Source organism: Doryrhamphus excisus, linkage group LG13, assembly GCF_037039965.1.
Source record: "Doryrhamphus excisus strain RoL-2023G ecotype Guam linkage group LG13, RoL_Dexc_Guam_v1.1, whole genome shotgun sequence".
Classification (NCBI taxonomy): Eukaryota; Metazoa; Chordata; class Actinopteri; order Syngnathiformes; family Syngnathidae; genus Doryrhamphus; species Doryrhamphus excisus.
Window position 1 is genome coordinate 10,695,652 of NC_136369.1, and position 17,305 is coordinate 10,712,956.

The 17,305-nt window shown below is 41.3% G+C and overlaps 1 protein-coding gene across 5 annotated transcripts in view; it reads right to left on the bottom strand.

Moving 5' to 3' along the window:
- The window catches only part of zfhx3b (zinc finger homeobox 3b), a 331,153-nt gene that overhangs the window by 227,227 nt on the left and 86,621 nt on the right, over positions 1-17,305 (bottom strand). For all 5 annotated transcript variants that reach the window (XM_078795720.1, XM_078795721.1, XM_078795719.1 and 2 more), the window contains exon 2: positions 7,791-7,942. The gene's annotated coding sequence lies outside the window, so the exon portion shown is untranslated. The remainder of the gene's footprint in view (positions 1-7,790; positions 7,943-17,305) is intronic.

Here is a 17,305-nt window from a genome sequence, read left to right on the forward strand (position 1 = left end):
AAAATGGAATAGATGCATGGAACCCACTATAGAGACACAAGGACCCTCCTCTAAGACCGGGAAGCTCCCTGGGATTCTCCAGCAGGCCATGTTACAGGAAGAGGTCACAGGTCGTGGAGCTCCTTTAACGCTCGCTGCTCCTGGCAGACAAGACCGACAAGACAATGGCGCAGGTTGTAGAGATCCCTACACCTGTGGGATCCCCGCATTCAGAGCCTATACTTCAAACTGCAGCACTTTTAATTAAATGGAGTTAAAGAGGTTGTCTAATCAGTAGAACGGTACAAAAGTAGCGAAATACTGAAAATGCACATTAACATGTTAATTTGATGTGTGTTTTCATGAGTGTTGGGGAGGGGGAGTTCTCTGTGAGAAAAAATTAAAAGAAAGGTTCAAAAGTTAATTAGTGCATTGGATAAAAAATGCAATTAAGTCTTCGGCTATATTTTCTGTGATTGTGTTCATTTTTGTGTGGGAAAAAAAAAAGCATAAGCCCCCATCATTGCTGTTCTGCTATACAGTAAGAGGGATGTAGCCACCATTGCTGCATTGTAAGCCATCTGTGCGTCATGGCTTGCTTAAGCATGTGTGAGAGGCTCCCCAGGGGTGCCTTCATATCCCCACCAACTTCTTTCAAGGCTCCGCAGGTTAACATGCGTAGTTTGACGATCTGATCAATAAGTTGTAAATGCTTTCATGGCTCCAAAGAGACAACTGTGGTCCTGCAGTTGCACCTTGCAGGTAACGTCCAGTTATTTTACAAGGGATGCTGAAGTTTTACATCCTACTATGTTATTTTTGGAGCACTACAGCACAAAGTAATAGCAGAATAGCAGAAGCAGGATAGGTTGCAAGAAGAGGTGATGAAGTCGACTAGAGAGGCTACAGGGAGGTATCAGATGGCCTTTGTGGACCTCTTTTGTTCTTATGGGATAAGAGGTGAAGTCGGTCCACTCGCACGCATCCCTAAAATGCCCCCCGAATGCTGCCTGAGTGGGAGTGTGTAATCGGGCCTGGCAGAGTGTTGGCTAATGGGGTGCGTGTGTGCACGGAGGGGGGGATGGGGTGTTCTTGAGATGTATTCATGTGCGTGGCGTGGCGCCTGGACCCAGGGTGACACTCCTTCATTCCCGCCGCCTCAGGCCAGGATTAGGAGAGCGGGCAGCCTGGCAAAGCCGGCTGTAATGCAACATCATTTTCATATTAAGCTCATCTCTTCTCTGTGGGCCTGACAGTGGACAGGCCTCCTCTTTTTGCTGCTCAAATTATCCTCAATTACTGGGGAAAGGCCAGGCCAGGGGACGTCACCTAACCTTCACCATCTGTTAGGTTCAAAGCTGCAGCGCTCGGCCAGCCCGCCTGTCTCCTGCCCCCCCCACACAACCCCCACAAACTCGACCTTTCCGCCCAGGCCTGCTCCTACACTATACGCCTCTGCACCCTACACCCCCCTCCCCAACTCAACCTATCGTCCCATGATAGGCCAGCCCTCTCTGGACACAGCTGGGTAGTACATGTGCACACAGCGCATTAAGGGGGAAAAGGTTAAGTCACACTCCTTCAACGAGATGTGAATATTCAAAAGTACACACGCAGACTGCGGCAAGGCCCATGTCAACACAGAGGTTAAGCCCATGTCCTCAGGATAAGAGCATAAATTAAACTGCTTAAAGCCGCTTTTTAACATTCAAATTACTTTCTAAGAAAATGATTAAAAGATGAGGCTTCATTCATTTTAAGGGCTGCTCTCAATTGTTTGTGTTATTTGTTATATGTAAGATGTCTTCATATTTTAAATGCTTTATAACACTTAAGATTTGACAATGTCACATGAACATGTATGTATTTATATGTTGGTAAATATACTGTATATATTGTTTAATTTATTTATTTTTGGGTGGAATCATTTTGCAAAAATGACTCAGCTTGCTATAGCTGGATTGCATGTATGGATGGTTGGAGCAGGGAAGGCATTTTGATATATTCTCATTTTTTAATTAATATGTTTTCCAATGCCTAATGATTTCCTTTGAGTATTTTATTTTAATTGTCTAAATTCAGGCAAATACATTAAGTGGCTACCATTTGTTGTTAATTCAAATAAGAAGAGCACATGTCTGTTTTCTTAAAAGCAATTATTTTAGAACGTTAAACTAAAATATTGTTTTTTAGTCTGTGCCTACCTGTGTGGCCCGACTTGTCTTTAATTAAACATTCATCTATATTTGTAACTGTGCTATAGTAAAATATTCAGGAGCTCTTATTTCTGCAATGGCAAGCGCGCCTCTTAATAATGCAGACGCTGTTTTGTGTTTGTTTCCAAGCCTGTGTGTTTTAGCAGCTTCACTGTGTCCATTTGGGTTTTGCAGCCTGTCTGCCCACTCAGAGGGCCCCCCAATGGCAGGTCATCTGGCTTTGAAAATAACTTTTAATAAGGCTGCTGAATAATAGATGGACTGCTGGCTAAAATCAAGCAGGGAGGAGCGCGGCTGAGGACAGCAGGTTGCAGAGACAGACAGCAAGCAGGGCCCAGACGCTTCCTTCTCCATCATCATCAACAGCAGCAGCATTCATCCTCCGAGCTCACCTCCGAGCCAGACTCCCTGAGGTCAGAGGTTGTGGACTTGACCTTGTGGCCCTTATGGAGAATGCTCACTTGATTTGAGGTATAATTTGGGATTTATTCGGGAGGAGGCCCCCTTTCTCGGCTGCTTTATGCCTCATTATCCATGACTCATTTCTGGGCTGGACCACAACAAACTCATCAGAACAATCAGTACCTTCTAGGCATGGAGATGATCCAGGCTGACTATTATTTTCAATCAATTTCCGATGCCTATGAAATGTGAATAAAAGAATATTAAAGGTCCTGTTTTCATTAATAGAAAAGTATTTATTCAAATTCATTTGAATTTAATTTTCTTTTAGGAATAACATAGGCCGTTGTTATGTTGCATCACATTAGATGCCTATGAAATACTGTAATAATACTCAATTTGCTTAAATGCTATTTAAAAATACATAATTTACATAATATTAATTTTACATCAGCACAAACACATGCATTTCAGATAAAATTATTCATTTACAGAATTATCCAAGTAGTTTTTCATGCTTTTTTTGTAGTTTCTGGAAACCAGCATTTGAATTCCTAACAGAGAACAACATCTTCTGGCCTACAGCAGCTAAGCTTTTCAAATGCTTGTCACTTACAGTATAAAGTGGAATAATACCTCTCATATGCAAGCTAAAAAGACTGATCATTGCTATATGTGCTTCCATCTAAGTGGGTCCCTGTGGAGGACAATTTTGGAGAGATCCTTCCCTGATATGAAGCAAGCCCTGCATGCATTAATATTACATTAGAAGACAGGATCACACAGAGGCTTCTTGCTAAGGCAGGTAGAAGATCTTCTCATTGACATCTCCTTATCATGTTTAGCATCCCACTCATCAAAGTACACAGCATCCGGACAAATCGAGAGAAATTAAGAATGCTTTTCTTTTAAAGGGACATAATTCGAAAAGGCAGCACAGGCAATAGAATGCATATTTAGGTCACACATATTCAACAAAGAAGACAAATGCCGCAGGAAAGGCGTCTCAAATGTGACGTACGTGGCCGGTCAGGCGCGTGCACACACACACACACACACACGACACACACACACAAACACACGCAGTGAACACGTCTAGCGAGAATGAGACAGGTGCATGGAAGCCTCTTTTCCATACACCGCAAACTACACACGCTATTGTATGCATGCGCGCGCACACACACACGACACGCGCCGTACTGCCTTCGTTTGTCCGAAAATGACGTGAAAATATGACAATAAAATTAAGATTGTGCTAATGCCACAAAAAGAAGTAAATAAGCTCCTAAACGTACACGTCACAAAAGAGCCTCCTGGAGGCCGTGCGTGAGTGGGTCGACACGTGCGTCGGTGCCAAAATACCCCCCCCTCATTTGAATGTGAATGCAAGGAAAGCTGCCGCCTTCCAAGAGCCCCGTTGTCTAACAACACACACACACACACACACACACACACAGGAGCGTGTCTTTATTTTCAATTAGTGCCACCCACCCTGCATCCCAAAACTCCGCCCCCTCCTTCAGCACTTAATGGGGGCTAATTAGGCATCATTGCGGATTAATAGGCTGCATTAATTGGCTTTGCTGCAGAGGGGGCAGTTGTAGAGGAATTTGGCAAGCGATCCGAGTAAGAGTGACATGTTTATCTTGTCTATTTAACATTCATCTTATTCTAATAGGACACTTGTTTGCATGAATAGGACAATTAGGCTATTATAGCAACAGGCGGCCGCACATGCAGTTTACAATAAACAGGCAATATATTTCCGTATTAAGCTATTCTAAAAAAATACCAAACATATTATTTGTTAGTTTTTTTTTAATATACTAACGTTTGTCAGTGTTGCTTCAGAGGGCCTATTAAAGTTTCAGACTTGTCCTTTTTGGATTGCTAAATAATGAAGCTGTTCTTGTATTTTTCCAAAGTAAAAATGAAGCAGTGTAATTCGTGTAATTGATTGATTGCATACATTTTAGAAGCGTTGTTCATCTTAAAGCTGCGGTGTTTTTTTTTATATAAAAATTAAAAACAGCCGTATAATGATGAAAAAACCCAATTCTAATCATTATAATAATAGGGATTGTTATTATTATTATTATTTTCAACGCAAAATGAACATATTTTACTGCGAGGGCGAGCCATGGCGTCATGGCATTAAGGACATTTAATTTAGAGGCCTGCACTGCAGTCTTACACTGCAAGCAAAGGTGATATGTGCAACGCAAATAGAAAAATCAATGCAGGATGTAAGTGTATCTACTGCAATGAAGCCCGTTTGATCAAGAATCAATCAGCATTTGGGAAACCACATCAAGACAGAATTACAACAAAGTCATTGAACGCAACACAAACTACAAGTACACTCTGACGAGAAATTGGCCTAAACGTGGCCGGGAATAAGCACAGTAAATTTACATTTTGCATTTTTGTTAACGATGTGTTGTGTTGTTAACATCAGTCTGGCTGCAGACATTTTCCCCATTTATATGTTTTAATGTTCATATCAATTGAAATCACTGAATCACATCTTTCTTTTGAAAGTATGAATCCAGCAAAGCATCCATTGGTGACAGTGTGAGTGCAACATCACTCCTGTACAGTGGGTGTCACAGCAGTCACATAGAGGCATTTTGCTCTCAGATGACCCCCCCCAACTCCCCTACCATCAGACGCCCCCATCCCCCCACTTTTCTTTTTTTTTTAAACCCCCCAGCCCATTGAGGTGAAGTTCAAGGTCTCTGCAGCCAGTGACCGACAGATGAAGCCCAACAGAAAAAAGCACGAGTTTTTTTTAATGACCATTTAAAATTCGTTACCATTTAAAACACCTTGTATATAATAATAATAAAACAAATTATATATATAATAAAATTTTGTATTCTTATATCTCACAATGCCTGTAATTTAATTGTTATTACACAATTTTTATCATGCATAGGCCTATCCTTTTTCAGCTATAGAAGTCTATTTAACAGTAGAAAAATGGTGAGCGATATTATTTGTTCATTATGCACAATGATGTCTTAATAACTTGTTTGCATGTGCCCCTGTCACCATAAGAAAGTTATATCTAAAATACATGGTTTCATAATTAACATGTTGCATTTAATTGTGATTGTAGAACTGCTGGAGCTGTTTAAAAAAGAGGCAAGTTCATCAGAGCAGCTAGGCTTCATATTATTGAAGTGTTGTCATATAGATGAATGCCAGGATTTTGACAACCTCAACTGATGATATAATTGATAAAAATGCAAATTCTAAGACTAGTTTATGCAAACACACATGTGAAATGATACTACAGAAATAAATGTTCAAAGATAAGTAAATAATGGATTCAATGCAAATAATGGTAAAGAATATATTGCAGTTTTTTGATGGAAGTATTTAAGTTTAATATGTGAAGTGTGCAATGGTGAGATGTCATGATGCTGAATGGACAAGCAAATGTAAACTGAATGCGACTTTCTTTTAAATGGTGAATGAAGACAGATCAGGATAGATGTAAAAAGAGGCGAGGTGCCAACGAAGGGGGTGAGCAGAGGACAGAGGAGTGACCGAGCATGCTAGGTGGTCTCAGGTGTGTGTAATGACATCAGAAGGGCAAGACATCCTCGAACTGTGCACACGAGTAAGAGATCCAGTTTCCTTTAGAAGGTCTCTACATGAGAGCGAGGTCATGGCCAATAGCTTCTTCCTGACACATAATTGGTGATATTGATTATAGGTTATCATATGCTGCAGGCCATTTGTAAGATAATGCTGCAGGGGTTAATTTGTCAGCCATTAACCTCCTGCTTTGCTGGATATGAACATGTAAATTAAGTTTAGAACAAATTCTGAATGGGCCACTTAGCCTCATCTAATAAAGGAAATGTATTTAAGTAATACTGTATATAATAAAATATAATACAGCACCTTGCTTGATGACAGTTTGAACACACTGGCTCGTGCTAGAGAAGGAAAAGGTTACAATTTTAGAAAAGCGGTCATTTTACTCTGTAAATGAACCCCCTCCTTCCCGTGGAGAGTTTTTGGCCAGCGCCTGCTGCTTGCCATAAATTCCAGTACTGACCGTATTCATTGAAAAAAAAAAAAAAGAGTGGCATTTCCAGGAAACGCCTTTTCCTCTTTTTGTCAATCTGTGAAGGAGCTGCCTGCCAACAGGACTCTCAATGCTACAGAATGATGCAAAAAAAAGGGGGGGGGGGGACTTAAAAACTAATGCCAGGTGTTTCTAATATTGTGAACTACTTAGCAACAGGAAAGGGGCAAAATCGTGCAAAGTTTTGTGCAAAGCTCTACACCACTGCAAAGTCCAACTATAATAATAAACATTGCAAAATCAATACATCTCTGACAGTGTTATTTAAACCAATATTCTTTCTAATCTAAAAAGAAGCAGTTGTGAGATTCTATCATTAGATTGTGAAAAGTGTACCTAAAAAGTGTCAAGTGGGTTTATGCAAACATAAAAGTAGCCACTTGCTAAACATGCCTGAATTAGTACTTTCTAAATCTATGTCATGTATAAAATAAAGTCAGATGAGCCCTGATAATCTGTTGAGTAAACACTGGGACCTGCCACCCTTATGCTACATTATGTTTGAAAATGTAAAAATTTCAGGATTCACCTCAAGCTAGAATGCACAAATGTCGAAAGAGCCGTCAGACAGATTTAACTGCCTCGCAATCATCGCTGTTGTTCACACATTTTGTTTTTGGGCTTTTTTCCCACCACTTCTTTTCTCAGCAAGGAATCGCACATCAAATACATAAAAATCACAGAAGAGAGAAACGCGGTAACCTTTGAGAGAGTCGATCTGAGGTGCAGAAGCACCTCGTACAGCCCAGAGCAGTAAAGACAACCCACTTGTACTTCAAAAACATGACATTTGCCACCTCAGAGCACAAAACATGTCTCTCTAAGTCTACACCTGTAAACCTGCAAACCCACACAACGTACATCAAGAGGTTTCTTCGCTCAAGCAAACACTATTAAAAGTTACACAGTAGCCTGCCTGTGTGTGTGTGTGTTTGTGTGAGAAAGAGAGAGAGTGTGTGTGAGAGAGAAGAGAGGGAGGGAGAGAGAGAGAGAAGGGAAGAGTGGAGAAAGTGAAAGTGTGAGTGGGTGCTGGTCAGCAAATCACTCAGCAAAACACAGTTGTTAAAAAAAACAGGGTAAGGGTGACATACCCGTTCGGAGCAGAGCAATGGCGGGGTCAGACATCCATGCGGCCTGGTAGTAGTTTGCGTTAATTATCCGCCTGGAAAGAAGCCGGATGTGGCGCCTTCTCTCCCGAGGTGGTACTCCTACTGTCCCACAGTCGGAGCCAAGCCAAGGATGGCTGTAGGAGAGCCGTAGGAAAGAGGAGAGAAGAGAGGGAGTCAGATCCAGTGCTGGGCCCGCACCATGACTGGCTCACGTGAGATTGATCGCACACACAGAGGCCTCTGCAGCGACAAGAGGGGGAACTGTCAGCAGAGCAGCACGCTTTTGCGTAGCCCGGGGGACACCAATAGTCAGACACACCATCTCGTGCACGCCCTTACATGTCAAGAGATGCACACAAGCTTCGAGGTGACTTAGCATTTGAGCTAACACAAAAAGAACAACGAAAGCGTGCCACGCTTTTTTTTTTTGTGTTTCATCACCCGGTCTGATTGGGGCCTTCATTAGCATTTACTGACGGCTAACCGCACATCTGTTCACTGTCTAATTTGTGTTAGCTTTGTGAGGCAGCTGAAAATGGACAGACAAATAAAAAAGGTCAAAAGTCTAGCAGGGAGAAGGGGAGAGGATGGTGACTGCACACAATGGACTATAAAAGAGATGCATATGAGCAGCAGCAGTGTGGCCCCTGAACCTTTGGGGAGGACTGGGGTGCAGGCTAATCTCATGAATACCTTTTTTTTTTTTTACATACACACACACACACACACGCCAAAACATCCAACGGCAAACACAACACTAGTCAGCAAAATATTAATGTGACATGTGCAACCGTTTCCAAATTAAATATTCAACATTACTTAAATCAACATGTCTTATTTTAATGAAATATTTGACTACCGCCCTCCATTACATTTACACTTTAAGTCAAATAAACATGAAACCAGGGAGATACAGGCGGCAATGATGATGTTGAAAATCAATTTGCATTGCATTAAGCAAATATAAAGGCCAGCGGTTGAGTTCTCTATAGCTTAGAGAAATCACATTTCCCAAATCAAGCATCCCCACTTCAGACATCATCTCCAGGCTGTCTTAGTCTGCCTGGCCCGCTATGCAGATTGATCCAGATGGACACGCCGCACAGACCTCCAGTCCCTCATAGACCCCTTGGCTGAACTTGACTCCCAGGACTACAGATGGGAAGGAGGACCCTTCACCTCTGATGAACCCTGGGCCTCAACCCCCTCACCCCTATTGTGGTATCCTCGATCCTCTATTAGCAAGCGCATTGAATTCAGGTCGCATTCTCAGCAGCTATCATCACGGATACCTGATCAATACAAGGGTATTATCACAGAAGGCTTCCTCAAACACAATGTCAACACTCAAGTGTTGACCAAGGAGCGTATGTGATACCTGGAGTGAAAAGGAGCTGTGCTCAAGTGGTGGATCCTTGGAAGAGAAACGGTCTCTTGCAGAGAGTCCTGGTAGGGGTGGTTTGGGTTTGACTGGCTATGTTGCTGTACATGTTGGGCCACGACTTAAAAGTACATCAAAGGGCTTCGCTACATTCTCAGCCATGTTGACTTTTTGTAAATACAGTGTTCCCTCCCTACATTCATTGTTTTGCAAACCTGTTAAGTTCAATTTTTTTTAACAGCATGTGAACAAGCATTGTGTTCGGTGTCCTTGTGGTGTATTACAACGATCTATTGGTGCACTGTTGTGTTTGCTATTGTATTTACCACTGCTACCAGTAGAGGGTGTTGAGGACATGTGCAGCTCCACTCGTCTCGCTATGTATTTATGTGCCTGTACGAGCATATTATCACCCACAGTAGACAATAGTCGGCTAAATATAGAGCCACTACAGACCTTATTGGCTAAGTACTGTGCCCACTGTGCTCACTGTCCTGACTGGCTGTAGACCAATGTTAATAGATGTCCTTCTTGCCGAGCAAACTAACTGTGTGAACCGCCAATAAACAATAGAAGAACAAGAAGAAGCAGCAAGGACGACGACAGCAGGAGTGATATGTTTTAACAAGGATGCAAAAACGCCACAGTCGAACGGCCCCAGAATGAGGCATTCAGCAGTGAATTTCTTGTATCTACCATAGGATGCAAGAAACCCTTGTGTCCATTATTAAAATTTAAACTAAAATTTGAACTTTGAGAGAGAGAAATGAGAGAAAATGTGAATGCCTGTCTGAGAAAAGTGTATAAAGTGTATTGTGAGTCACATGTAGTCTTTGTCACAGCACGGCAATCGTTTGTGATCGGCTCTGAACAGCATTTATCGGCATTGCCGATTACATGTTTTTACAAAAATCATCCGATATTGATCGACTGATCAATGATTGATTGAACATCCGTATCTGTAACATAAGACAGATGTTGCAGTCCTGGGCTGGTGTGGTCTGTGATTGTGAGGATGGTTGGATGTACAACCAAATTCTGATATGATAGAAATGAAAGAAATGATACAAAATGAACAATCAATTCAGGGGCAACAGCTCTGGTGAACATTCCTGCAGTCAGCATCTTCGTATACCACACAGAAGGATGGATTGTGTCAGCAAAAAACGTGCTCACCAACACAAATTTAGACAAATTTGTGAGCAATATTTGAGAGAGACAAGCCAAAAAGTTTTAGATCTTTGAAGTCAGCACATGAAAAATGGAAGCAAAAACCAAAGTGTATTTTTGTTGAGTGTTGATGCTGTAATTCCAAGTAGTAGCTGGAAGGGTTTATATGCTCAATTGAAGAGTCTGTCTATTTGGGGTAAGGTGTTTATTAGGATGCCTTTATTTGGAGAAACATTTTTTATCCATATCCATTTTACCACAAAAAATGATACTGGATTAAAATAACAACAATGTAACAGAATATGCTTAGCTTTTTGTGAGTAGTATATTTACATACGTGCATAAGTGCTGTTGTCAACGTCCATGCTAGAATAATATTGTGTGTGGTGGCTAATACATCTCTTTGTAGACGTGCTTCTTGATTGCCTGGTCCTGTGGCAAGAAGTTTAATGCTAGTTGTGTGCTAAGAATTGTTCAAAATGTATTGGAATTAAAATTCAGGGGGTCGAGACCAAATTTTGAGTGATGAAAAAATGTAGTACATCTACTCCACCCCACTTTGACCTAGATGAAGCATGAAATGCAGTAACTTCATCAAACACCAGTCAACAGAAAGAAAAGGTAGATTGAGGGATTGCTTCATAAATTATTAAGATTAAAATCTCACTCACATTACCTATCCTTCTCTCCTTCCGTTCCATTTTCTTCCCACTTTATTTTTTTATGTTGAATTGTGAAACATTTATATGTGCTGTTTCCAAGTAAACGAGCTCAGGCCAGATTTTCCATTAAAAATAAAAGTTGAAGATGCAAGAAAAGAGAAGTACGGGTCTTTGCTTGGTTTCAGGTTTCATCTTTAATCCATTCTGTTTCTTCACCAGATACAAAAAAAGTCAGATGAAACAGCCAAGTAATTCTTTCTTGCAGCTAAACTCTCACAAAACTGAAATCATTGTCTTTGGCCCACATAAACAAAGACAAAGTGTTATTAGCCACCTTGAGTTGCCTTCTCTATAACCCAGTCATCAGTTTAGAGACAAAGGAGTAATCATGGACTCAGATCTGAACTTTAACAGTCACATTAAATCAGCATCAGCTTTTACTAACTAAAACATTGCCAAAATGAAGGGAGTAGTGTCTAAACCAGAGAGACTAATCCGTGCCTTTGTCTCCAGCAGGCTAGACGACTCTAACAGCCTTCTCACCGCACTGTCTAAAGCTGTAATACAGCTGCAGTACATCCACAATGCTGTTGCTCGAGTCCTGACTAGAACCAAGAAATATGAGCATATCCGTCCAGTACTCAGGTCCCTGCACCGGCTTCCTGTCGCTCAGAGAATAGACTTTAAAAGAGCTCTGCTTGTGTACAAGTCTTCCGCCAAAGTATATCTCTGACATGTTAGGGAGTGGTCTCCTCCAGGTGTCTGGAGTCAGGACTAAACTCGGCGAGGCTGCGTTTCAGTTCTATGCAGCCAAAATCTGGAAAAGCCTTCCAGAAGATGTGTGCCAAATCCTCAACGTTTGCAATATTCAAATCCAGACTGAAAACCAAATATTCAACTGGGCATATGACAACTAAAAGTATTATATCTGCACTCTTCATCCATCCATCCATTTTCTATGCTGCTTATCCTCACTAGGATTGCTTTTTTTCATTCATTCATTCCTCACAAGGGTCGTAGGGGGGTGCTGGAGCCTATCCCAGCTGTCTTCAGGCGAGAGGCAGGGTACACCCTGGACTGGTCACCAGCCAAGCACAGGGCACATATAGACAAACAACCATTCACACTCACATTCATACCTATGGACAATTTGGAGTCACCAATTAACCTAGCATGTTTTTGGAATGTGGGAGGAAACCGGAGTACCACGCATGCACATGGAGAACATGTGGGTTGCTTTTTTTAATTTTTCTGAATAATGTTTTGAATGTTATGCAATAATTTTATGCTTTTATGGAATGATTGTATGAAGTGATTTTACCATTTTTCTCTGTAATACACTTTGAATTTCCTTGAATTTGAATTGTGCTCTATAAATAAACTTAGCTTAAGAAAATACTTTCTTGTCAGTGAGTCCTTGCTCCTAATAAGTTGTGTTTGGTGGTTTAAGTGAATTTCCAAATTATTTAGCAAAGCAAGTGATGCATTCATCTTGTACTGCACATATACCGAGGTCATATATTTCTGAATGGTGGATTCACGACTGAAAAGCGATGCTTTTTAATGACATTCAGTGTGTACCAAAGAGGCCTTCAACCTGTGGTACCTCCTTATCGTCTTCACTGTACCCGTGTATGCCTCAGAAATGTTATAAGACAAAATACATTAAAAAGCAAAAGCTTTTTTTTTTGGAAAACTTCAGTATCAGCGGCTTATCACAATACTGAAGTAAATGCTGTCAATCAACCCACACATACTTTGTTTGACAAAGCTGTCAGATAGAACAAAATTGCTCAGTGATGTTCAAACAAGAGCTTTCTCCTTTACATGAGCTTGCAAGATGTTTATATGTAGCTCACTTAAAAGCTACATCATGTCTATTCAACCTGTGAACTGAACATGTGGAGATGGGAAATCTACTTAATACTTAATTCGGAAAGAAGAATGAAAAACTGTGGACCTCTTCTTTATTTTAAAAATGGCCAAATGAGAACACCACTTTTTGTTCTTCTGTCTGATCCATTTCCACAGAAAAGTGCAACGCGGCCATAAAGAAGCAGAGCACCATTAGTCAAGGAGATGAACCAATTCTGGTTGTGACCATGTTCTCTCCTCTGAAGGGCCGTCATAATCGCAGTGTGAGGTCGCAGGTCACAAGGCCCCACAGGAGCTATAAAGACCCCAGAAATAATCTAAGCTCTCCATGGAGGGTGTTCATCTTTGGCCACAAGAACATTCCTGAGAGAAGGTGAGTTAGCTGCTGAAGCTTAGCAGCACTCCCATCGTGTTTGGAAGTTTGCGGTCTCGGCCTTACTTTATTTGTGATGCAGATATGATCCACAGGGCTCACAATGTGGTCATACATCATAAGCAGTGTGTGTTTAAATGCGCTCTTAATAAAATATTTCTGGGCCAGTGCAGAGTCACGATCCCCGTGCTCGTTAGAGGTCTCTGACCAGCTTGATAAGTGCAGCTCTGCTTCGTGATGATTTATTAAGGCTGTGGTGGTGGTGGTGGTGGTGGGGGGGGGGGCTTGCCAGGTCGAAAGCGCCTAAGGACACTCCAACCACAGAGACATTTGAGGGTAAAGGCTTGGAATAGGAGGGACCTCTGAACAGATTTACATCATCTAAGATGCATCTCCAAATGAATTATGTAGGGCAAAATGAAATACATAAGAGTCGCGAATTTTTTACTGCATTTTGCTGGCCAGGATCTTTTATCTACTCTTGCTTCCTTCCAATGGGCTCGTCTGCATCGCCGCAAGGTAAATTCATGGCCATTTGGCTCCTACAGTAAGCCACTAATGGATGGATAGCGGGGCATAAGGGATGGTGTTTAAAAATGAATGGAAGAGTAATGGTCAGATGTGAGCAAACAAACAAGCCTGACTAATTCACAGGTTCAGAGCAAGGTGGGAAGGTCCATGAGTGAGCAGCAACACCAGTCAGATGAGTAGACTCTTGACGGACTCTTGACAGGGTGGGATATCTACGGGGAAACTTATTGGGGTTAACTTTTTTGTGATGGAAGACTTCTTTTTTCAACCGCCCAACTCAGTTTGGGGCGGCATGGCAGTCGAGTGGTTAGCACGCAGACCTCACAGCTAGGAGACCAGGGTTGGGTTCAATTCCACCCTCGGCCATTTTTGTGTGGAGTTTGCATGTTCTCACCGTGCATGCGTGGGTTTTCTCCAAAAACATGCTAGATTAATTGGTGACTCCAAATTGTCCATAGATATGAATGTGAGTGTGAATGGTTGTTTGTCTATATGTGCCCTGTGATTGGCTGGCGACCAGTCCAGGGTGTACCCCGCCTCTCGCCCCAAGACAGCTGGGATAGGCTCCAGCACCCCCGCGACCCTCGTGAGGAAAAAGCGGTAAAAATGAACAAATGAATGAACTCAGTTTGAGGCAAAAAAGACCAGTGAAAACTGAAGCTGCACTAAATGCAGCACTCAAACTAAAACATAGGTAGAGATACACACAACAAAACTTCCTCCTTGCTCTGTCCACCCCCAGTGAGCCTGCACAGCCAGAGTGAGTCGAATCTGCTCTGATTCTCCCTGATGGCCGATGCCCACGGGCGAGCCTTGCTGCCTATCATTCATCAGCCGGGGATATGGAGATCCAATGGGTCAAATCACATTCATTAATTGACTTTTCTTTGTATCTGTCTTTATTACCTGCATAAATGTACTCTCCTGCTTCTCTCTTTTCTATCAAGAAAGTCCCCCGGCAACTGTCCTTCTGAGACCTCCCATGAAGAACATCATGAAGACCATAGAGCAGAACAAGAAAATGGCACAGCTGATAATAATTACAATAAAACTATTTATTTAAAACAGGGACCTCAAACACGCAGCCCGCAGGCCAAATGTGGCCCGCAGGACACTAGTTTGAGGCCCCCGTCTTGATATGAAAGTTTGATATGGATGCTGTATGGTATCATGTACCCGGAAAAAATTATTACTTGATAAATTTGATTAATGTTCATGTTAAAGGTTAAATAACTGTTAATAGTTATCCTCCCTATCCGTGTGGAAGTGGTAAGTTTTTGGCTATTTAAGTTTAAAGGAAATAACTTGAAGGCTACCGTTTAGGTCGCTAGCTCTCTAGTTTGCGAGTTAGCATGTGTCTCAAGACCCTGCAGTTGCGCAATATGTTGTAAATAAAAAGAGTATAAATGTGACTATAGTCGTGTTTTGTCATGTCTACAGGGCTCTAATAATGCTTTGTTAATTTTAATCTGAAAAAAATAATTTGTCTACCCACCAACTATATGTGGTTTCTTAAGTTGTTATTATATTTATTTATTTATTACTGATTGATTGATTTTCTTTATTCTTGATTTGTTTATTTATTTTTAATCTTGTTTTGTGTAGAAAAAAAAAAGTAAGATATTCGAGAACAGTGGAATGTTTTATCAGAGCTTTTCTTGTAGAAAATTGGAGTTTTTTCATTTTTCTGTTTTTAATAAATGCGTTCATTTTTTTTTTTGGAAAACCTGATGCGGCCCAGCCTCGCCCAGACCCTAGCTCCAGTGGCCCCCAGGTAAATTGAGTTTGAGACCCCTGATTTAAAATGTGAGTATAGGGCCTTGAACTTTGTGTGCATGTGTGATTATGTGTAAATAACACAACAAACACATATTAAGAATCAAGATCTTAATTCTAAGCAAGAAAATTATGATTCAAGCATATTTAGCAAATAAATTTGTATAAATGTAAGGGATTTGGCAACACACTAGTTGGGTTTACTGTGCCTAAAATAAAAGGTGTTAATGTGCTGTTGCTGCCACCTAGCAGAAGAACATACAACATAATTCCCAATAAGTGTTTAATACTATAACATTGTTGTTTTGTGTAGCAGTGGGTGAACAGGTGGGGGGGTTAGAGTGTCGAGCAGACATCTTGAGAGAAGTGAAAAGGGGACGCTAGTGAGTCATGAAGACTTGGTATCCTCCAGCAGAGGAAACAGGCTTAGTGGTTGGAGGATAGATCATTTTTCCCCCTTGCCACAGTTAATTTTCAAATATCCAACATCCAATAGCTGCCTGTTTTTCTTCTTCTTCTGTTTTTTTGTGCTTCCATTCTTTTCTTTTAAAATGAAACTGGAGCTGGGGCAGTGATAGTGATAGATGGCTCAGCGCTCTAACACTTTATCCAATCCGGCGCAGATTTCATCCAATAAAGAATCACTTGTGCACTCTCAAACTAAATGGAAGTCAGGCAGCGGAGAGAAAGGGTCTGCCATGTGTTTCTGAGCTGCGAAAATCAAATTTTCGCAAAGCTGCCGCAGCGGTAGCTGGCGGACAAGGCAGCAACAGCCATGACTGGCTCGGCCCGCAACGTCTGCACACACAATTTAATCCATCACAGAGTGCTTGACAGCGTATCAATCAACCTTTCATCAACATGCCCCCTCCCGAAATACTAGAAAAAATATTTGTATTCAATCACCTCTGACTAAGATGGGCCAGCAACCGACTGACCAATGGGAGGACCACATGAATATGAGCTTAAAGGTCAGCAAACAGTAAAAAAACAAAACAAAATAATAACAGAAATACCTAAAAAAAATTAAATGCTAATACAACAGGATGATTTTACAAGTTTTGCAAATCTAGCACATATCTTAAAAATGTACCTTTAATGTTTAAAGGTGCATCATCCAGTAAATCATTACTGTAAAATTATTTAACAAGACATTACCAGCTCTTGTTCTTTCCGGGCTCAATATCGAGTTAGATATTGAATAGTCAGCAGTTGAGATAATAATGAATAAAACATTCATGTGTAATATAAATGTTTGAGACTTGTGTGGGCAGGTCATTACACAGGAAACACTTGATATTGTTTAAAATCTAACTCACTTTACATCTTACTTCCTCAATAAATGCATGTTTACTACACATGATTTGTCTGTGGTGACATTAAATTCAATTCTGCCTCTCAACACTGAGAAGTAAATAAGCTATATTTTTGTATGAAAGGATAGCCCTCTAGTAAATCGTCTTTTAAAAAAAAAAAAAAAAAAAACTTTTACTGTATGACACCCTCCTTTATCAACTCACAGCCTCACCCCCTCCCATGGCAGTCCTTTGTTCCGGGAATATGGTCTCTCTTACCCCCCCTGTATCCCACAGGCTGTGGCTCCGGTGGCCTATGATTTATAATTCATAGGGGCCGCTTTTATATGGGACCTTAGTCTACCTGATACCCAGCTACTGGGCCCGTCCTGGGACAGTAGAAGGGTGGGGGCTCTCCATTGCACCTGGCACTG